We start from the raw sequence: 23,455 nt of genomic DNA, 5'->3' as shown, positions 1-23,455 counted from the left end.
TCGGCCACCCCTTCAGGCCACATTGCTCCCCTCGCTACTCTGCTGTGCTGACTCTGAACAGAGCTATGCTTTCCCCCTTTGAGTATATGTGAAAAACCAATATGGAAGACTCACCCAAGATGACTTGAGTCAGCTACTCAAGGGTCAGTCAGAACCTCAAGCCTCTAGAATTTGAGGTGGGTCATCTAAGGGCTATGGAATCAGAAGGGGCAGAATCTGTCCGGCTTCTTGCACAATCTGAGGAAAGAAGTGCTTGTTGCTTAACACCGCTTCCCTGGGCCCTGAAAATGCCCACATGACATCCACCCAGTGCCCTACTTTGACTTCATTATCGCTGTTGGAAACCGCAAGGAGAGGGAACAGCATTTCTATGATATGTACTTTACGGCCATTACTCTTACCTCATCATTCTTACTTCACTTAAAAACAAAAAATAGGGGCGCCTGGGTGGCTCAGTCGGTTAACCGGCTGACTTTGGCTCAGGTCATGATCTCGTGGTCCGTGAGTTCGAGCCCTGCGTCCGGCTCTGTGCTGACAGCTCAGAGCCTGGAGCCTGTTTCAGATTCTGTGTCTCCCTCTCTCTGACCCTCCCCCGTTCATGCTCTGTCTCTCTCTGTCTCAAAAATAAATAAACGTTAAAAAAAAAATTAAAAAAAATTAAATAAAATAAAATAAAGAACAATCAACTCAGTATTTACACTCTAAAATTGAATGGCATGAGCATGTGTGTTTTATAAGTAAGAAAAAGAAAGTATTTTCTGGCATGATGGACTATACCCTTTGAAAAGCATACAGTACTTGAACTGTGTGGGCCACATCAGTAGGAAAGATGGCACTTGCAATTGTTTGGAAGGATTTTAAACTTCATAATAGGTAAGCTTAGGACAGTAATAGTATCCTTACATCTTCAGACCAAAATATTGTATAGTTTGGGCTAAAAAAAAAATGTTCAGTCTTCACAGTAGTCTTAGTCTTAATACCACAGTTATTTTTAACCATCTTAATGAAAAGACTCTATTTCATTAACCTTGCCTAAGGGCATGTATGAGAAAACATTGATGTTTTTCAAATATGTAATATAACCTCCATTCCCAATAAACAAGAGCAATTGTGCATTTTTTGTGTGTCTTTGAAGGCTTCTAGTCACAAATCTAATCACCTGTTGAAATGTATCTATTTTATCTCCAATAAATAATATGTGAACACTGAAAAAGACTCTATAAGCTCACCTTCTTGCATTAGGATTTGTGAAAATCAGACAGCCTGGAGATGTGCGGGCCGATGTTTAGTAAAGACTTGAAACACAGTCTTAAACACTTGGAATTAGGTAAAAAATCTAAACGAAGTTCATTTTCTCTTCATTTTCCTTTGTGCTAGTCCATGGCCATGTGTGTAGTGAATAGTCCTTCACGCGCACTTGCACATTCAAATTTCACTATGCTCTGGAGAGACCACTGGATGGGAGAGACTAAAAATATCGTTGAGCTTTCATTTTCCAATCACAACAGCTGTCATTCAGATCAACACTTCCCTCACCACCCCCACCACTGGTTTAAAAAGTTTTTAAATCTCCTGCAAAAGAAAAACACAACTGAGGTGTCACAGCAACAGTGGGGAGTTTCCAGGCCAGTTTTTGACGAAAAACCTGTAAGCAGAGAGATTAGTAAAGCATTGGACACCAAAGCACTTATGCCCCAAAGCATTTCTGGTTCCTGATACCTCCGGCTTCTGCACGGCGACTACACGACGGGAGGGCAGCCATGGTCAGGGCCCAAAGCCCATCCAAGGTGGGAAGTTTTTAGAAGACCCCTTGACATTAAGCTTGGATTTCAAAGAGATGCATCATCAACGACAGGGCAAAGTTACCGTAAACCCATCCCACCTTGCCCAAAACCAGGAGACTTTGGGCCCCCGACTGGCCCTCAGGAGGCTTTACACTCAGATTCTCACAGCTTGAGCTGGCCAGGTAATCTCAATTTGTGAAATGGTGCAAGGTGATACCCAGCTGGTAGTGTACCCAGGTACCTCGCGGAGCAAACCCAAAGCATCTCAGGGGCAGGTCTATCTATGCCAGGCCTTGGTTACCCCTACAAATAACTTTACAAAGGAAGGAAGGCAAGCAAACAAAGATTAGCAGAAACACAAGGAAACACAATGTAACAAAATGCAGCAGAACCAACAGAAAGCAGAAACATACCAGCACCCTGTCCAGACTTGGAAAAGTGTCAGGCGGACTGAAATACCACCAAAATTACCATGCTTAAAGAAACAAATGACAAACTGATAACATCTGCAGGAAACAGGTATATTATCAAAAATGGATTATATTGTAGGAAACTATGAGAATTGTCACAGCAAATTCGAAAACCAGAGTTTTTATAAATAAATAGTAAAATAAACAAATGTTAAATACTCAGTGAATGGGCTTAACAGCAGATTGGATAAAACATAAGGAGAAGTAATGAGCTGAAAAACTAGAAGGGTTTTAGGTATAAAATTATATTTAATTGTCCATATAAATTATATATAATATAATATACTATCCAGTATACACTATCCAGGATGAAACATAGAACAGTAAATAAAGAGAGAGTGAGACACAAGGAGGATATAGTGAGAAATGTAACATACATTTGATCAAGGTCTTAGAAGGAAAAGAGAGAGAGAATGAGGCAGAGGAAATGTTTGAGGAGAAAATCACTGGAATTTTCCAGAACTGAAGAAACACATTAATCTACAGATCAAAAAGATCTAGGGAACCCCCCAAAAATAATTTCCTTTAATCTGCTAAGAGAGTAAATCCTAGAAGTTCTCATCACAAAGGAAACATTTTTTTTAATTACACGAGGAGATGGATGTTCAGCAAACTTACTGTGGAAACCACTTCCTGATACACAGGAATGCCAAGTCATCATGCTATATATACACTTAAATTTATAGTGTTTAAGTCAATTCTATATCAATAAAATAGAAGGAAGGGAGAGGGTGAGGGGCTGAGCGAAAAAAATCTGCAACTAGAGGCATGATAGTAAAATTGCAAAAGAACAAAGGCAAAGACATAAACCTCAAGTAGCCGGAGAAAAAAACACAAGTTACCTTTAAGAAAGAGCATGGCAATTAGACTGGCCCTTAACAGCTAGCTGTTTTCCCCACAGCAAGAACGGAAGGCAGAAGACAGTATACTGGTATCTTCCGTGTATCAAATGAAACCAATTGTCAAACAAAATCTGCACCCAGTGAAAACCCAGCTAAACCTGAGAGGGTTTATCACCAGCAGGTTCTCACTGCAGGAACTCTGTCGCTGTGCTTCAGGCAGAAAGACAATGGTACTGGGGAAAAGATCTGAGATGCAAGAAAGTTAGCAAAGCAAAGGTAGTAGAGAATGCGGTGGAATAAAATAAGCATAGACTGCATGAAATGTAATGACAATTTCTGGTGGGGGAAACAGGATTAATTTAAGGTATTAGACAACAGCAGCATGGGAGTTGAACTAGGGGAAACGGAGAAGGGAATGAAAGGTTCTGGTGTTCAGTTTCCTTGTGCTGTCTGTGCAGGAGAGGGTAGAGGTTCTCATGACGTCCAGACTCGGATACGTTAATTATGCAGGTTGTGATTTGTAAGGTGGATTCGATTGGAAGGGCTGCCATAACAAACCATCACACGCTGACTGGCTAGAAACAACAGAAATTTACTTTCTCACAGTTCTGAAGGCTAGAAGTCCCAAATCTAGATGTTGGCAGGGCCAAGCACCCACTGAAGGCTCTTGCCTTCAGAATCTTTCCTTGGCAGCTCCAGGTTGTGGCATAAGTACCTCCGATCTCCACCTCTGCCTTCCCATGGCCATCTCTCTCCTGTGAGTTTCTGTCTCCCCTTCTTGTACAGACACCAGCCATACTGCATCAGCACCCGCTCTAATGACTTCATCTTAACTTTAATACATCTTCAAGATCCTATTTGCAAATCAGGTCACACTCACAGGTAGCAGGGGTTAGGACTTCCATACGATTGGGGGGTGGGGTGGGGGGTGGACATAATCCAACACATAAATAATGTGACCATGAAAATTGTAGAACTAGAGTATATTATTTCCAAACTAATAGAAGAAAATGAATTGAATAATTACTATGAATACTGAAGATTAAAAATAATATTGATACCAAAACCTAACAAGAACAGCATGAGAAAGGAACATCACAGGATATATATACATATATATATATTCCATTATGTATATATTTATATTCCATTATATATATATATATATATATATATATACACACACTATTCAGCCATAAAAAGAATGAAATCTTGCCATTTAGAATGACATGGATGGAGCTAAAGAATATACCCTAAGCAAAATAAGTTAAAGACCAATGCCATATGATTTCACTCATATGGAATTTAACAAACAAAACAAAGGGGGAAAAAAAGAGACAAACCAAAAAAGAAACGCTTAACTCTGGAGAGCAAACTGATAGTTACCAGAGGGGAGGTGGGTGGGAATCGTGAGGGGTGAAATATGGGCTGGAGATTGAGAGCACACTTCTCATGATGAGCACTGAATACTGTATGGAATTGTTGAATCACTACATCATACACCTGAAACTAATTATAGCACTGTATGTTAACTCTACTGGAATTAAAGTTAAAAACTTAATTAAAATGAAAACATAAAAATAAAATAAAACGTATCGAGATTTGTTTTGTGGTTCACTGTATGATCTATTCTGGAGAACGTTACACGTGCACGTGGAAAAAACATGCATTCTGCCCCTATGGCTGTCTCGCATCTGGACATTACTGTTAAATCCTTGGCAGGCTGCTAGACCATTGCTTGCCCCAAACAGGACCTTAGGCTCTCCCTGTCTGCTTGGCAAGAGCCTGCCACTTTAATGGACAGTGCTGCAGATCCGGAGGCAGCAACAATGTTACTGACTTTCATGGCCTGGCCCACCCACAGTGAACTGCCATCACAGAACTGGGGCTCGGGGATGGGGTGGGAGCAGCTCAGGCAACAATGTCACAGATTCATATTGTTCTCACCCAAAGTTCATGAGATTTCATCAGTGTGTGCTATGCTTCTGATCAATTTCCAAAGCACTGAAATTGTTGTCTTTGAACTTTTGACCAGCTTAATAGTTGTTTTTTAGGACAAGATTTGTCAACCTTCTCACTCCACCATGTCAGAAGTTGGAAGTCTAAAAATATAATCTTGAGGGGCACGTGGGTGGCTCAGTCGGTTAGGCGTCCAACTTTGGCTCAGGGCATGATCTCATGGTTTGTGGCTTCGAGCCCTGCATCAGGCTCTATGCTGACAGCTTGAAGCCTGGAGCCCGCTTTGGATTCTGTGTCTCCCTCTCTCTCTGCCCCTCCCCCACTCACATTTTTTCTCTCTCTCTCTCTCTCTCTCTCACTCTCTCAAAAATAAATAAACATTAAAATTTAAAAAAAATAAAAATTAAAAAAATAAAAACATAATTTTGAATGAAATAACTAAGGTGCAGAAAAGTACATCCAATATAATAATTCTACATATTTATTTCTAAGTACAGGTAAAACTAAACTACCTGGTTTAGGGATGAGCATATAAGTGGTAATACTATGAAGAAAAGTAGGTAAATGATTATCATATAAATGAGGATAATAGTTACCTCTAGGTTGTGGCTGGGAATGGATACATGGAGTACAAGGAGAGTTTCTAGGAGGCCACTACTATTCTAGTCCTTGACTTGGATGGTAGTTAACAAACGTCACTCTATAACCATTCCCTAAAGAATATATATAGTTTTATGCATGTTTCTTTATGTATGCTTTACTTTACAAAAAACTTGTATAAAACATACCATTAATTTGTTAATTTATTCAATAAATATTTATTGAGCAACTTTAGTGTAAAAGACACTGTTCCAGACAACGAGTATATAGTAATAGAAAGACAGATACGGTCTCTATCCTTATGGGGCTCACAGTTTAGTGGGAAGATAGCAAAAAGTTAAGTCCCCCAAAAAGATACTTTCAGATTGCAATAAAGAGTATGAAAACCAGGGTGGTGGGTAGAGGGAGGCAATGAAGATGAGGGCCATGAGCCTGATTGGTCAGAGCAGGTCTCTCGGAGGAGATGACATTTGAGCCAAGAACTGAAGAACAAGGAGAGGCCCATATAAAGATGTGGAGCAAGTGCCTCCCACGGAGAGAAGACAATAAGTTCAGAGCTCTGAAAAGTCTGGAGAAGGAGAAAGTGACATGAGAGGAACTTGCAAGCTGACATCCATCATCTGAAGGATTTGCTTTGGAGGAACTCAAGGAAGTAGAGTGAGGGGCTGCAAACCAAGGGAGGCTCAATTCTGCTCCAGGGAAGGCAAGACTCAAAGTAGACTGATCATACTTTGCAGTGAGGCTGCAGGGGCCAGCAGCATTTTTTTTTAACATTTATTTGTTTTCAGGAGACAGAGACAGAGTGCAAGTGGGGGAGGGACAAAGAGGGAGACACAGAATCCGAAGCAGGCTCCAGGCTCTGAACTGTCAGTGCAGAGCCCGATGTGGGGCTCAAACCCATCAACCATGAGATCATGACCTGAGCTGAAGTTGGACACTTAACCAACTGAGCCACACAGGCACCTCCGGCAGCATTTTTAACAATCATCATTTTAACTGTGTAACATGTGAAAGCAATTCTGCAACTCTTCTTTTTTGGAAAAGCATTTCAATTTCAGGAATGTTGGCTGTAGGATGTCATCTATTTCAGTAAAATGTTTCTTTGCCTTTTACCGTAAGGCAAACCATGGTGCAGGGTTAAAACTGACAAAAGGAAACAAAATGACAAAGGACCGCCCAGCCTTTATGAATGACTTTGGATGGGCATGCTGGTTACGACCCCAAATCACAATTTTCTTTTGTAGAAAGGAAGATGCGGATTAAATCTTAGAACATGTTTGTGTGTCTTTTTCACATTCGTGTACCAGGTAACCAATTTCAGACTGAACTGATGGCATAATACGTTTGCGATATAGAACTGTTCGTACTTACAGTGTTTTTGTAAACATAAACTCCAATTTGTTGTCTTTTTTATATCTGTTTATGTAACATTTAAGGAAAGACGAACCAGAGTTTTTTTAAAAAAAAAAAAGTTTATTTAGAGGCTCCGGGGTGGCTCAGTCAGTTAAGCCACCAACTGACTCTTGATTTCGACTCAGGGCATGATCTCACTATTCATGAATTCAAGCCCCGAGTCGGGCTCTGTTCTGACAGCACGGGGAGTCTGCTTGGGATACTCTCTCTTCCTCTCTCTCTCTCTCTCTCTCTCTCTCTGCCCCTTTCCCACTCACATGCTCTCTCCCTAGCTCTCTCTCTCTCTCTCAAAATAAATAAGCAAATTTTAAAAAAATTAAAAAAGAGTTTATTCAGAAGGCAACATAACAAAAACAAATTGTACCACTGTGGTTTTCTTTTAATACAAGACTCATGATGGGAAGCTGCAGCCAGTCTTGAGGAATGCGTTTCTCTAGAAAGTTGGGTTTCTTAAAAAAGAGCATGTGTGAAGCACACATGATTAACAAAGATTCCCTTTGAGGCAGAAAAAAAAGCCTTTTCCCCCAATTAATAATTATACCCAAATATTTATCCTGCTTTATTTTCCATCATCAAAAAAGGGAAATAACTCAAATGTTCATAAACAGATGAATGGATAAACTAATAGCAGTAGATCCAAAGAACATTACTCAGCCAAAAAAAAAAAAGGCTAACTCCTAGAATATCATTGATGGATCTCAAAGTAATTATGAAACATCAAAGAAATCACATACAAAAAAGAGTAAACATTTTAGGATTCCAGTCATATAAATTGTAGAACATGAAAAGGTACCTATTATAAGTGGCAGGCTTATCATTTCTGTGTAGAAAGGATGGGGTGGCAATCTGGTTGAGGGCAAGTTTGGGGAGACAATTTTAAACTACTTGTACATAGCATTTTGAATAAATATAAGGAATCTCTACTACCCAGACTGAGGGTTGGCGAGGGGACATTAAAACTCCCTAAAATAATACCCCTGAGGTCACCAGTGGGTAATACTTAAAGACATTGTCAGCACCCAGCACCTAGCTCCCCAGAGTCAATATGGGTTCTAACTCCTCTTAGCCGGTTCTTCAGGTTTTTTTTTTAATTCTATGAGCCATCTGTATTGATAGAATAAATACCTTTTTTTGTTTAACTTACACAGAGTTGGTTTCTATTACTTGCACCACAGAAGGCTGATATGGTGGGGACCCGGGCACCCGATGGGATGAGGTGATCTTTAAAGTCTCTTTCGATGCTGTGGTTCTAAGATAAGCACAAATAGAATTAAACCTCTCTCAAAGGAATCAATAGTTACAGATGTGCTGGGGAGACAATACTTGACTTGGTATCTCAAACAGATATGTTGGCTGTAGACACTTTAAGACAATGAAATAAAGTATAATTTGCAGCCTTGGGGATATAGTTCCAGAAACTGGCTCAAAGTACACTTACTAGTGACACTCAGCAAAATTTGGAAGGAGACTCTGCCAGAATACCATCATCCATTCCATTGAGAATGATGTCAACACATAATAAAATAATTGAGTGAATGTTGCGGGGAGCAGGAATCTGTAAACATAAAGAGGATAATGGAATCATAAACATTAATCAGCACCAGGAACAAACAGGGCTAAAGGAAACCTGAAGAATTCTCTAACAGGATTCAAGTAACTCTCTCGCCAGAAAATAACCATACTTCATATATCTGATTGTCATTCCTATATGTAGTGTATCTTATATATATTGGGAAATCTTCTAATGTCTGCTCACTGTGGTTTGGATCTCAGCTTAGGTATAGTAATGAACACTGAGGGGAAAAAAGCATATTTTTACTCTGAATTGGAGTGGGTAGGTGGTAAGAATATATAGTTCTACTAAATTTGGCATAGAAAAAAGTTTCTATTGATTCAAAATCAACTTCTTTATGAAAATTTCTTCTGAAAAGCAATCCCCCTAGTTTTTTGGGTTTTTTTTGCAGATAAGAGTAGTGTTTCAGGTAAGACAAAAAGCATTCTGTTCCGTTGAAACTGACCCCTCAGCTTTTGGGCTTCTAATGGCAGATTAAATTCACCTCAGCAAGAAAATTAAATCACAAAAAAATAACTTTTGTAATGCGGGAAATAGCTGGTAGATTGATCTTTATGAATTTCCTTATTTCTTTACCTTATAATGGTTTTTCTTAATGGCAGCACCAGCATTAAGAAAACAAAACACATTTGATAGAAATTCTTTGTCTTCCCTTTTTAAATTATTTAGTAACATTGGGTAGCTAAGAAATTGTCTGTGCTCCTATAAAACTCCCTATGCTAATTGTGGCCAGCAAATTAGTAATTATAACTGATTATACAAAGCAGGAAAGGGCCACACTAATGCTAGGGAGTAAAACGTGCAATTAGATGGCTCAGCTTTAGACGTCTTCACTCTGAATCTCTGTGAAGAATGAAGAAGAAAGCTCTGTACCAAAATTGAAGGGGACCAGTTTTCTGATTGTGTCCTAGGGGATTTGGATAAAGCTCAAGCAATTTGAAGCATACCCTCAGGTTGTACTCAGCAGAATTCCTGACCTCTGCCACATCCTATCTATCATAAGCCTTTATCAGGAGAAGATGCCAAATCACAAGCCATTTGGTGGCATATAATTGCTTCGACATTGACAGCAGAGGAGTATATATCATCTCCTCTGTTAAAAAGGGAGTGAGTGTTTCAAATGGAAGAAGACTGACTATAAAAGCAAATTTAAATAAACACAAAAAGGAAGCTAAACCAATACTAAATGGAAAGGAATATCAACATAAAATGAAAGCTTAAATACAGATTGAAAAAACAATAATGTATGATTTCTAATCAGACTCTTTATGGTCTATTAGAAAATTGAAGAATCAAGAGTTGAAAGAATCAAGAGTTGAAAGAAAGAAAGGAAGGAAGGAAGGAAGGAAGGAAGAAACTTAGAACAGCTTATGGAATCTTGGACTGATTTTAGATGGTGTATGAAGTATTGTGGTTGGTTCACAGATACAAAATTAAATAATACGGATCCATCAGTCTCAATTCTTTTGCTTACATCAAGAGGGAAGTCTCAGGGCTAGTCTGTCTTCAATTTCTCTTTAACACCTCCAAAACTCCCTTTAAAAAGGAAAAACAGAGCAGATTACAGGCTCTGAGCCTTAGGCAGACAATAACATCTACTCAAATTTAACTACATTATGTTGTTTTTATTACATCTATTTTTGTGGTTACTCTATTTATGGCAAGTGAACTGGTTTCCATTTGTAATCGGCCTATAAATTATTTTCTTTATTTACATTTTTAAAAACCGAGTCAACTTAAGGACAAACATTAGATAAATTAGAGTACTGGGTGCAAAAACAGAAAACCAGTAATGGGTTCAATGAAGTTGGGCAAAAATGTTATAATGGCCCTGAAATGACTTCAGTTAAGAAAAATTAGCTTAAAATCACAGACTGTTAGAGTTAGAGGTGAGTCGGAGCTAGCAATCCAAATCCCCTCATTTTACAAGAGGAGACCAAGACCGAGAGGGCATGGTTTGCCAGGAACTGTCATCACAGTTTGTAATGTCAGAGCCAAGCTTTCATCTAAGCCTGTTGCCACGTCCACCACTGCTTTGCCATTATTTAATTTGTAGCCTTCTCAAAAGCTATATGTGTTGGAATTGGCAAGATGTGTCCAGTCCACAATGGTGTCAAAGTGAGAAGGCAGGCCACAAAGGAATTTAGATTTGCTAACGCAGATCAAACTTGTGCAACTTGCAAAACTACAGTGACATCTAGTGGTATTGTTTGATAATGTAACTCGATGCAACCCTTGCTTTGAGAAGGCTTCTCTTTAAAAAGCAAACATTTTATATGTAGAATATCCCTGTTTGAGTTTGTTTTCTCATGAATAGATGTATTTTTAACAAGAATACAACATAAAAGTTGTGTCCTTGTGCAGCATAACAGAGGCACGTGTTGATCGTTTGTCCTATCATTGACGATGTTAATTTTGACTGTTTGGCTAAAATGCTATCAGCCAGTTACCGTCCTTTCCTTTCTAATCAGTAAGTGATTTGTGGGACAATATTTCCAAGCTTTGTAAATATCATTTTCTTCAAACTTTCATCTACTAGCTTTTGTATCCATTGATAATCCTTGCCTGAATTCTTCATTATTATAATGGTTGCGAAATGGTCATTCTCTAGTTCTGTCATCATTTTACTGAAAGAATAGCTTTCCGTCTTATTTATGTTTGTATATATTTATTAGTATGGACTCATGAATTATAATATCATCTATAATCTACATAATAGATTATATTTATTGATATCCAATATGGCTGTCATAATTAGAGCAGATATGTAAAATTTCTCTAGGGTCTCAACCAAGTATGTCCTCTCTCACCTCTGGGTCTTTGCTCTTGCTGTTCCCTCTCATTTGAAGACCTCTTCCCAATAGATAATAGTAGGTAAGAATTCATGAGTATATTCATGTATGTATTACATAGTAGATATTTCATATAAAGTATTATATAGAGTATAGATTATATATTCATGTATAGGTTACAGATTATAATCTATATATACTCAATACATTATGTATAGGTTTATACTATACATTATCTATCACTATTGTTATTTATTCTATTCAAAAATACAAATGTCATGAAAGTCAGAAAGTATGAGGAATTGTTCTAATTATAAGGAGACTTAAGAAATGTAACAACGCAATGCAATGCATAATCCTGGATTAGATTCTGCACAGGGTGTGGGAAAGGAGTTGTAAACAGCTGTAAAGGACATTAATGGGCTAACTGATGAAATTTGAATAATCCTATGATTTAGATACTCTGGGTTAAATAATAATACTATACCAGTGTTAAATATCCTCTTTTGATCATTTTACTGTGATTATGTAAGAAAATGTTCTTGCCTTAGAAACTGCACACTATAATATTTAGGGATAAAGCAGCATATGTCTGAAGCTTATTCTTAAGTGGTTCAAAAAATAATGTGTGTGTGTGTGTGTGTGTGTGTGTGTGTGTGTGTGTTGAGAGAGCAAATGTCAAGAAAATGCAGCAAAATTGTAACAATCAGTCAATCTAGGTGAAGGACACACAGAAGTTCTTTGTACTATTCAAATAACTTTTCTGTAAGTTTGAAATTACATCAAAATAAAGTTACCCTAAAAGGGAAAATAAAGTTTTGTGACATTTTAATGTCTTATTTATTGAAAAACAAATGAAAAAAGAGCAAAGCAAATCAGTAAATTCGTACCTAGCAGCTTGAGAATTTCAAAGTCTCAGCTACTAAGTTTCTTTCCACTGCTGCATACAGTTTGAAGTAAAGCCCCACTCTTTTCATTAGGGAATTATCATGCTAGTCAAGGAAATCTATTATAAATTACTAGTTTAAATTCCCCAGATGTCTGAAGAATTCCTCAAAGGCACACATATTTTTATAAAAGCTCACACATTTAATATCATCACACACAAAGGACTTTTATCCAGGTTGGGTTCTGGCATTGAACCAACCAGCTGTGATTACCCTTAATTTGGAATAGAAGAAGCTATGAGGAAAAAAAAAATGCTCTGAAATATAATTCTCATCTTAAAAGGAAGAGGAAGTGGTACAGATGCAGTCGGAGAAAGGGACTCACTGGGTGTGGGAGGAAGTTGCTGGGAATATTGTAGAGAGAGAAAAATCAAAATACAAAAAAATCTCAGGATTTGGATAGAATCACAGTTGTCAGACTTACTAGCTGTGTGGTCTGTGGGATTAATTTATTTAACCACTAGAACCTCAGTCTCTCGCCTGTAGAATTAGAACTATTCCCAGTGAGTAATCTATACCTGGCACTCACTGTAAGTATTGACTGACCTCTAAGTCCTGGGCCAAGCAGGATGTGGTAGTAGATAAATGGATAATGTCTGGCTGCTGGGGCATCCTGATCTCTTGCCTGCACCACCACAGCCTCTTAACAGGGTTTTACCATCCACTTTTGTGAATCCTTCCAATTCATGTTCCACACAACAGCAGAATGACCTTCCTAAAAGATAGTCTTCAGCTCCATGCCTAAGCTTCCTAATGTGGTACACTGGCCCCTTTGTCACCTCATGGCCTTGTCCCCGAGTATCTCTCTAGGCTCTCTTTCTCCAGTCTCTAAGCTCTACTACTGGCTAATAGACCTTTGTGCAATGATATATAGGTTCTATCTATACCTTGAAGGTCCAGTATGGCAGCCACTAGCCATACATGGCTATTGATCACTTGAAATGTGGTTAATGTGACTGAGAAACTGAATTTTTAATTTTTGAAATTTCATTTAAATTTATTTATTTTTCTGCTTTATTTTATTTTATTTTGATTTTATTTTTTAAAATTTACATCCAAGTTAGTTAGCATATAGTACAACAATGATTTCAGGAGTAGATTCCTTAGTGCCCCTTACCCATTTAGCCCAACCCCCCTCCCACAACTCCTCTAGTAACCCTCAGTTTTTTCTCCATATTTCAGTCTCTTATGTTTTGTCCCCCTCCCTGTTTTTATGTTATATTTGTTTCCCTTCCCTATGTTAATCTTAAAGTCCTCAGATGAATGAAGTCATATGATTTTTGTCTTTCTCTAATTTCACTTAGCATAATAGCCTCCAGTTCCATCCACATAGTTGCAAATGGCAAGATTTCATTCTTCTAGATTGCTGAGTAATACTCCATTGTATATGTATACCACATCTTCTTCATCCATTCATCCATCAATGGACATTTGGGTTCTTTCCATACTTTGTCTATTGTTGATAGTGCTACTATAAACATGGGGGTGCATGTGTCCCTTTGAAACAGCACAGCTGCCTCCCATGGATAAATGCCTAGTAGTGCAATTGCTGGGTTGTAGAGTAGTTCTATTTTTAGTTTTTTGAGGAACCTCCATACTGTTTTTCAGAGTGGCTGCTCCAGCTTGCATTCCCACCAACAATGCAAAAGAGATCCTCCTTCTCCACATCCTCGCCAATATTTGTTGTTGCCTGAGTTGTTAATGTTAGTCATCTTGACAGGTGTAAGGTGGTATCTCATTGTGGTTTTGACTTGCATTTCCCTGATGATGAGTGATGTTGAGGAAATTTCATTTAAATTTAAATAGCCACATGTGGCTAGTGGGTACCATATTGGACACAACAGACACATGAAGCTTCTTTAGGTTCCCAACCAACTACACCTCTCTTGCCTCTGGGTCTTTACCCTTCTGCTATTCTCTTTCATTTGAAGACCTACCTTCTCTTTGTCCTTTGTCTCAGCCTAAACATCACTTGTTAAATGCTTTTATAGAACAGGATGTACATAATCTTTGCCACTGACAAAATTTTAACCATCTTTAATTTGTGAAAGTAAGGCTATATTTCAAAGCAATGATAACACTTTAACTGTGCCTCTTGATTTCCACTGACAGATGTGCAAGGTGTTTTTCTTTTTGCCCTTGGCTATTTATTAATCCAATGAGTAGGGGGCGTCACTGAGTGGTCATAGGTCATGATTCATGCCATCAATGTGTTTTTTTGGCTTTCACATTTTTAAAATGGAGCCAAAATTTTAAATGGAAGAGACTTCATTAAAAATCTTCGTTCCCAGATGCTCTGGAAAAAAAAAAACAAAACAGAACATCTGGATGCACATTCACTTCTACTCAGCAATAACCAGCTAGACTCATTCCAAAATGGTCATCACTAGCCACATATGGCTATTTAAATTTAAATTAATAAAAATTAAATAAAATTCAAAATTCAATTCTTCAGTCACACTAGCCACATTTCAAGTGTTCAAGTCACACATGGCTAAAGGCTACTATCCAGTTGGACAGGGCAGCTACAGAACATTTCGATCAACATAGAATGTTCTATTGAGCTACATTTCCTAGAGTGTAGTTAGGAGACAGGGAGTAGATGCCAGCTTAAGGGGCAGGAGCTCCTAAGCTACTATTGAGTATTTTTTTAAATGTTTATTTATTTAATTTTGAGAGGGAGAGAGAAAGAATGAGCAGAGGGGCAGTGAGAAAGGGAGAGAGAATCCCAAACAGGCTCCACACTGTCAGGGCAGAGACAGACACGGGGCTCCAACTCACAAACCAAGAGATCATAACCTGAACCGAAATCAAGAGTCAAGACACTTAACCAACTGAGCTGCCCTAGGTTTCTTATTGAATATCACAGTGGGAATGGACCTAGATTTTCTGATATTTCCCAAGAACTCAAGAATCCAGATTTTTTATGTGAAACCTCCCAATTTGTAAATCCTAGCTCAAATGTTTTAGAAATATTGTCTAAGCAAAACAAAGCAAGTTTTGTCGGTCAGATTGATCCCCTAGGTGCCAATTTGCCAGCTCTGAGCCCAAAGTTTGGCAGAGGCATCAGAGATCAGCATGCCTGAGGTTGAGAATACAAAGGTTCAGTGTTGGACAGGCTGGGATGGGGGCGGGGGTGGGTGGGAGGTACACCCATGGCCTTTTAGAAATCAATCTTCCGCCGCCAGCAACATAAAACACAGAGGCTCCCATCTTCCAAGTTCACTTTTTTGTGAGTTGTGCAACATAGCTCATAATAACAAAAATATAAGTGCCCCTTAAATTTTCAGCTGTGCTTCATCTTTTCTAAGGGAGAGGGAAAGAATTTCAGAGTAAATTTGGAAAGACTAGTGGGTTTGGGGAAAGATTTATTGAACTAGAAAGAAAATGGGAATTTATAACGCCTATAAGGTTATCTCTCAGTGATGTAATACTTCTCTTGGGAAGGAAGTAGTTTTATATTTTAAAATTCTCTAAACCAAGACTTGACTCTCCAGTCCCAAACACCGTCCATCTGTTCCTGCAAACAGTGTGATCGCATGGTCTGGACCATTGGGTGGGATCATTATAACCACAAAGAGAGCATTTTCCTAATAAATAGTACAAGGACACTTTTTAAAGAATTTCATTTATTTTTTTAAGGGGTGCCTGGGTGGCTCGGTCGGTTGGGCGTCTGACTTCAGCTCAGGTCATGATCTCACCATCCGTTGCTTCAAGCCCCGTGTCGGGCTCTGTGCAGACAGCTCAGAGCCTGGAGGCCTGGAGCCTGCTTCTGATTCTGTGTCTCCTCTCTCTCTCTCTGCTCCTTCCCCGCTCATGCTCTCTCTCTCTCTCTCTCTCTCAAATAAAATAAAATCATAAATAAAAAAATAAAGAATTTTATTTTTTAAATGTTTATTTATTTTGAGAGAGAGAGAGCATGAGAGATAGAATCCCAAGGAGACTCAGCACTGTCAGTATAGAGCCTGATGCAGGACTCAAATTTACGAGCCCGAGATCATGACCTGAGCCAAAATCAAGAGTTGGACACTTCCCCGACTGAGCCACCCAGGTACCCCAGCACAAAGACATTTTATAGCTAACAGTTTCCAAATTCCACATCCTGACGGGCTGTGGCTTGCCATATAGTAAGATTTATTCTGCACCCTGACTTTGATTTACTTGTTTCCCTTTTATAAAAAATTTACCAAAAAATTGATTCCAATTAATAGTTTTAAATATTATATCTCAGAAACTTTCACTGTTCTGTATTTTCACCAAAGCTCACATATAACACCTTTTAATTTAACAAAGCAGCTCTCTTGAATGCAACATAATACACATGGATATTTGGATATTGTTTTGAGGTGAGCAGAAATGATAGGAAGAACACTAGACTGGAATTCAGAAATCTAAGCACTGTTCCCAGTGCAACCATCAACTGTGTGTGGTCTTGGATGGTTGAACAGTTGGCTCTCTTATAAAACAGGGCAGGTGATCTAGATTTCTGAAGACTGGGTTACTTCTAAAATTCTATGGTTCTTCAATTCTGTATGTTTGTGGGGGGGAAAAAACTGACAATGTAAAACTGAAAATATAGTTTCAGACATTTCTAGATGGTTAATCAACCAAAACGGTCGGTAGACTAGGTCAGGTCTCACACGTGTACCTGCACTGACATGCTGTTCCACTGCAGGCTTTGCTGTTCCACTGCGGAAGCCCTGTAAACTGCTGGAATACTTACCCATAAATGTTTCTCAGAGGCAAATGTCTTTGTGTGTATTTCTTCTCTAAGAATCGTCTTCCATAAAAGCAGTAGTTCCAAAAACAAGGAACCACCCCCCTCACCAAAACAGTAGGAATATTTGCCCTAGATCAAAGTTGGTTCTTGCATTTTAATGGATCAGAATCATCTGCAAAATTGATACAAAGAACAAATAGGCTCCTTCCTAAACGTACCCAGTCGGAATCCATGGGGTTGGGCCCAAGCATATTTTTCACAAGCTTCCCATCTCCTTCCAACGCTCAACAAAGATGGAGAAACACTGGCCCAAGTCCATGTAACAATGTGGTGATACCACAGAATGCAAACTTCACGTGTAGAATCAAACTGAAAATACATTCAAATGAGACACTTGGTCACTGATTGTGTTCAATGACTACTATAATTAAAGAAAAATGAAAATACAGATTCTACACTTTCACAAATGAACATCAGACTTATCCACATTGCTCCTGGTTCTCTTATATTTTTCACTTTAATCAATACAGAGGTATTTGCACTATACAATGTGAGCAGCCAAGTTTGCCAGTAATCATAGCACCTCCTACTTGAACAGAAGTTTGATGATAACAATCTAATTTTTGAAAGCAGGTAGTGGTGGAGACAGGATCTGGGGTGAAATCAGAAAGCCTACTTGACCCAGTGGCTCCTGCCAACTGTTACCAGGCAGGAATGAACAACTTCATGCAGCCAGCTCTTCCAAGTTTCCAAGAGAAGCCAGAAATTGGATTTGTATGTACGAGCCTGCAATTTTTAAATGGCTGGCAATGAATTTAAATGTTTTTTTTTTAATTCATTTAGGGGTGCCTGGGTGGCTCAGTCGGTTGAGTGTCTGACTTCGGCTCAGCTCATGATCTCATGGCTTGTGAGTTTGAGCCTCACGTTGGGCTCTGTGCTGAGAGCTCAGAGCCTGGAGCCTGCTTCAAATTCTGTCTCCCCCTCTCTTTTTGTCCCTCTCCCACTTGCTCTGTCTCTCTCTTTAATAATTAATTAATTAATTAATTTAAAAATATTTTAAAAATAATTAAAAAAATAAAAATTCATTTAAAAGTACACCTTTAGAAGATGGTCAAGATGTTGGAGCGGCATGGAGACCCTGAGTTTGTCTTGTCTCTGAAACACAGCCAGATCAGCACCAAACCATTTTGAATACCTAGGAAATCAATCTGAGGATTAACACAACAATCTGCATAACTTGAGCCACAGAACTTGGCAGGTACATGGTGTGGAGAGGTGAACTGGGGGAGAGAAAAGCCACAGAGGATAGAGAGCTGTTTTTGTGGAGAGAGGACAGAAAGAGAGAAAGGGAGAGATTGTGGTGCATTGGGATGTGCAAGAAAAGCACTCCCCTGAAAGTAGCTGGAAAGAAAAAGAGAGTAAGAGTGAAAACACTAGCAGGGGACTGAACAAGAAATCTGTTCCCCAAAACCATTGGTGGGAAGCAAGGAGAGGGTTTCAATACCATCAGGATTTTATAAACAGTGGAGCACAGAGTCTGAAGTTTTGGAGCTCAGTGCCTAGTGGTGCTCTGGTGAGGAAACAGGACGAATTCCCAGAAGCAGGCAGTGCAGTCTGAGGGGTCCATGTGCCACACAGGGAGAAGTGGTTGCCCTGTTTGGAGTGCATTTGGTAGAGGCATATGGCCTCCCCACAGGCAAAGGTCTTAGCAGATGTTTGCCACTATGTTTGTCGCTACTGGGACAAAGTCTCCAGAGTGTGGTGAAACCTGGCGCTGGCTGTGTGTTGTGATTTGCCATAATTTCTGAACCTCTGCCGCTGCGTGATTGCAAGAAACTCTTCTGGGGCAAGCCGGCACCCTGCCATTGCTCAGCAAGATCCTTCCCCCAGAGAACTGGTACAGGTCCAAGCCACAGTGGTCTCAGAAGCATGGGGTTTTGCAACACAGCCCCATCTGAGATAAAACTCTGGAGGGAGGTGCTACCTGGCAGGTGAACAGCTTGGACACGGACGGGGTGGAGGAGAGGAGTGGACAGAGGCCTGAGACAAAGAAGAGATATTTGATCAAAGGTCGGTGAGAGTGCAAAGTTCCTGTGCCAGAGACTAGGGAGCTGGATGAAGCCATTTCCACCTCTCCCACACAGCTGCATGCACATCGCACTGACCCACCCCAGTAAGCTAAGCAGTGCCACCTGGTGGATAATGGAGCCCTTACACCAAGCCCCCCACCAACTGTGCCCTCCAAGCACATTCCCTAGAAGACCAGCACAAATCACTCCACCTGCTTAGTGCACAGACTATAGAAGACTTCATACTTTCAGTCCTAGAGAAAACAGGATGTAACTTCTTTAGGTTTCATTCTGTTTTCTGGTTCCTTTATCTGTTCATTTTCTTTGCTTCTGTTTTTGCTTAAATTGTTTTATTTTTTCTTTTTTTCCCTTTCTTTCTTTTCTTCCCCATTCTTGGATACAGAAAAGAGAAAATTTTATTTTTTATTACTTTATTTTTAAATGTTTTATTCTATTTCATTTTCTTTATTCATTTTATTCTATTTTATTATATATATTTTTCATTTTTAAATTTTTTCTTACTTTTTTTCCTTTCTTTCCCTTTTTTCTCTATTCTATCAAGTTTCTTTTAACAACCAGACCAAAATGCACCTAGGATCTAGCTTTCTTTATTTGATTTTTTGTTTTGTTTTTAATTTTTTAATTTTAATTTTTAATTTTATTAATTTTTTCTTCCTTCAAAATGACAAAATGAAGGAATTCACCCCAAAAGAAAGAACAGGAGGAAATGATAGACAGGGGCTTAATCAACATACATATAAACAAAATGTCTGAACTAGAATTTAGAACCACAATAATAACACTAGCTGGGGTTGAAAAAAGCATAGAATATTTTTCTGTGGAGATTAAAGAAATAAAATCTAGTCAGGACGAAATTAAAAATGCTATCACCAAGATGCAATCTCGGGTGAATGCCACGAAGGCAAGAATGGATGAGGCAGAACAGTGAATTGGTGATTTAGAAGATAAAATTATGGAGAATAATGAAGCAGAAAAAAAAAAGAGGGATGGGTATTGAGGAGGGCACCTTTTTGGATGAGCACTGGGTGTTGTATGGAAACCAATTTGACAATAAACTTCATATATTGAAAAAAAAAAGAAAGAAAAAAAAAGAGGGAAACAAAGGCAAAATGTCACAATACAAAACTTAAAGAACTCAGTGACTTATTAAAAAGGAATAACATCTAAATCATAGAGTCCCAGAAGATGAAGAGAGAGAAAAAGGGGCAGAAGGTTTATGTGAGCAAATTATAGTGGAAGACTTTCTAATCTGGAGAAAGACACAGACATCAAAATCCAAGAAGCACAGAAAACTCCCATTAGATTCGACAAAAAAACAACAAATCATAGTCAAATTCATGAAATATACAGACAAGGAAAGAATTATGAAAGCAGCAAGGGAGAAAATGTCCTTAACCTATAAGGGAATACAGATCATGTTCACAGCAGACCTATCCAGAAACTTGGCAGGCCAGAAAGGAGTAGCAGGATTTATTCAACATGATGAATCAGAAAAATATGCAGTCAAGAATTCTTTATCCAGCAAGACTGTCATTCAAAATAGAAGGAGAGATAAAGAGTTTCCCAGACAAACACAAACTAAAGGAGTTCGTGACCACTAAATGCCCTGCAAGAAACTTTAAGGGGGATATTTTGACTGGAGAAAAGACAAAACAAAACAAAACAGACCAAAAGCAACAAAGTCTAGAAAGAACCAGAGAACACCTCCGAAAACACCAACTCAAAAGGCAACACAATTGTGCTAAATTCATGTCTCAGTACTCACTCTAAGTGTCAATGGACTAAATACTCCAATTAAAAGACATAGGGTATCAGAACAGATAAGAAAACAAGACCTATATGCTGCTTGCAAGAGACTCATTTTAGACCTAAAGGCACCTGCAGATTGAAAGTAAGGGGATGGAAATCATCATTCAAAAGAAAGCTAGAGTAGCCATACTTATATCAGACAAACTAGATTTTAAAATGAAGACTGTAACAAGAAATGAGGAAGGACATTATATCGTAATTAAGGGGTCATCCAACAAGATCTAACAATTGTAAATATTTATGCCAACATGGAAGCACCCAAATATATAAATCAATTAATCACAAACAAGAAACTCATTGATAACAGTACCATCATAGTAGGGGACTTCAACTCCCCACTTAGAGCAATGGACAAGATCATCTAAGCAGAAAATCGACAAGGAAACAATGGCTTTGAATGATACACTGGACAGATGGACTTAACAGATATAGTCAGAACATTTCATCCTAAAGCAGTAGAATACACATTCTTCTTGAGTGCACATGGAACATTCTCCAGAATAGATCACATACTGGGTCACAAATCAGCCCTCAAAAAGTAAAAAAAAATCGAGATCATACCTTGCATATTTTCAGATCACAATGCTATGAAACTCAAAATCAACAACAAGAAAAAAAATGGAAAGACAATGAACACTTGGAAACTAAAGAACATCATACTAAAGAATAAATGGGTGAATAGATTAACCAAGAAATTAGAGAGGAAATTAAAAAGTACATGGAAGCAAATGAAAATGAAAACATTACAGTCCAAAACCTCTGGGATGCAGCAAAAGCAGTCATAAGAGGGAAGTATATAGCAATCCAGGATGTCCTAAAGAAGGAAGAAAGGTCTGAAATATAGAACCTAACCTTACACTTAAAAGAGCTGGGAAAAGAACAGCAAATAAAGCCCAAAACCAGCAGAAAAAGGGAAATAATAAAGATTAAAGCAGAAATCAATGATAGTGAAATTAAAAAACAACAACAGTAGAACAGATCAATGAAACCAGAAGCTGGATCTTTGAAAGAATTAACAACATTGATAAACCACTAGCTGGATTGATCAAAAAGAAAAAGGAAAGGACCCAAATAAATAAAATCATGAATGAAAGAGGAGAGATCATGGGGCCTCTGGGTGGCTCAGCTGGTTAAGCGTCCAGCTTCAGCTCAGGTCATGATCTCATGGTTCGTGGGTTTGAGCCCCACGTCAGGCTCTGTGCTGACAGCTCAGAGCCTGGAGCCTGCTTCAGATTTGGTGTCTCCTTCTCTCTCTGCCCCTCTCCCACTTGTGCTCTGTTTCTTTCTCTCTCAAAAGTAAATAAATGTAAAAAAAAATTCTTTTTTAAATAAAAAAAGAAAGAGGAGAGATCACAACCAACACCACAGAAATACAAACAATAATAAGAGAACATAATGAACAATTATATGCCAACAAATTGGGTAATCTGGAAGAAATGGAGAAATTCCTAGAACCATATAAACTACGAAAACTGAAACAGGAAGAAATAGAAAATTTGAACAGACCGATAACCAGTAAAGAAATTGAATTAGTAATCAAAAATCTCCCAACAAACAAGAGTCCAGGGTCAGATGGCTTTCCAGGGGAATTCTACCAAACATTTAAGGAAGAGTTAACACCTATTCTTTTGAAGCTGTTCCAAAAAATAGAAATGGAAGGAAAACTTCCAAACTCATTCTATGAAGCCAGTATTACCTTGATTCCAAAACCAGACAAAGACCCCACTAAAAAGGAGAACTATAGACCAATTTCCCTGAGGAACATTGATGCAAAAATTCTCAATAAGATACTAGCAAACTGGATCAAACAATACATTAAAAGAATCATTCACCACGATCAAGTGGGATTTATTCCTGGGATGCTGGTTCAATATCCGCAAATCAATCAATGCGATACATTACATTAATAAAAGAAAGGATAAGAACCACATGATCCTCTCAAAGGATGCTTAAAAAGCATTTGACAAAATACAATATCGTTTCTACAACATCGTTCTTGATAGAAGGATCATACTTCAAGATCAGAAAGGCCATAATATGAAAGACCCACTGCTATTATCATCCTCAATGCAGAAAAACTGAGATCTTTCCCCCTACCATCAGGAATACGACCAGGATGTCCACTCTCACCACTGTTATTCAACATAGTGTTGGAAGTCCTAGCCTCAACAATCAAACAGCACAAATAAATAAAAGGTATCCAACCAGCGAGGGGGAGGTCAAACTATCATTCTTGGCAGATGACATAATACTCTATGTAGAAAACCCAAAAGACTCCACCAAAACACTGCTAGAACTGATTCATGAATTCAGCAAAGTCACAGGATATAAAATCAATTCACAGAGATCGGTTACATTTCTATACATCAATAATGAAGCAGAAGAAACAGACATCAAGGAATCAATCCCATTTTCAATTGCACCAAAAGCCATAAAATACCTAGGAATAAACCTAA

The 23,455-nt window shown here is 38.5% G+C and overlaps 1 long non-coding RNA gene across 2 annotated transcripts; it reads right to left on the bottom strand.

Moving 5' to 3' along the window:
- Positions 1 to 14,473: 14,473 nt before the first annotated feature.
- On the bottom strand, positions 14,474 to 18,307 carry LOC122231737. Of its 2 annotated transcripts, XR_006208978.1 has the most exons (3): positions 18,199 to 18,307; positions 17,319 to 17,469; positions 14,474 to 14,676 (listed from the first exon to the last, which is right to left on the bottom strand). It is a non-coding gene; the product is annotated as an uncharacterized LOC122231737 (long non-coding RNA). The 2 variants fall into 2 exon arrangements; XR_006208977.1 differs by lacking the exon at positions 14,474 to 14,676 and having other exon boundaries at positions 17,241 to 17,469.
- Positions 18,308 to 23,455: the final 5,148 nt, after the last annotated feature.

This window comes from Panthera tigris, chromosome A1 (assembly GCF_018350195.1).
Source record: "Panthera tigris isolate Pti1 chromosome A1, P.tigris_Pti1_mat1.1, whole genome shotgun sequence".
Classification (NCBI taxonomy): Eukaryota; Metazoa; Chordata; class Mammalia; order Carnivora; family Felidae; genus Panthera; species Panthera tigris.
The sequence above is the reverse complement of the archived record's forward strand: the minus strand, read 5'-3'. Positions and strand labels throughout refer to the sequence as shown.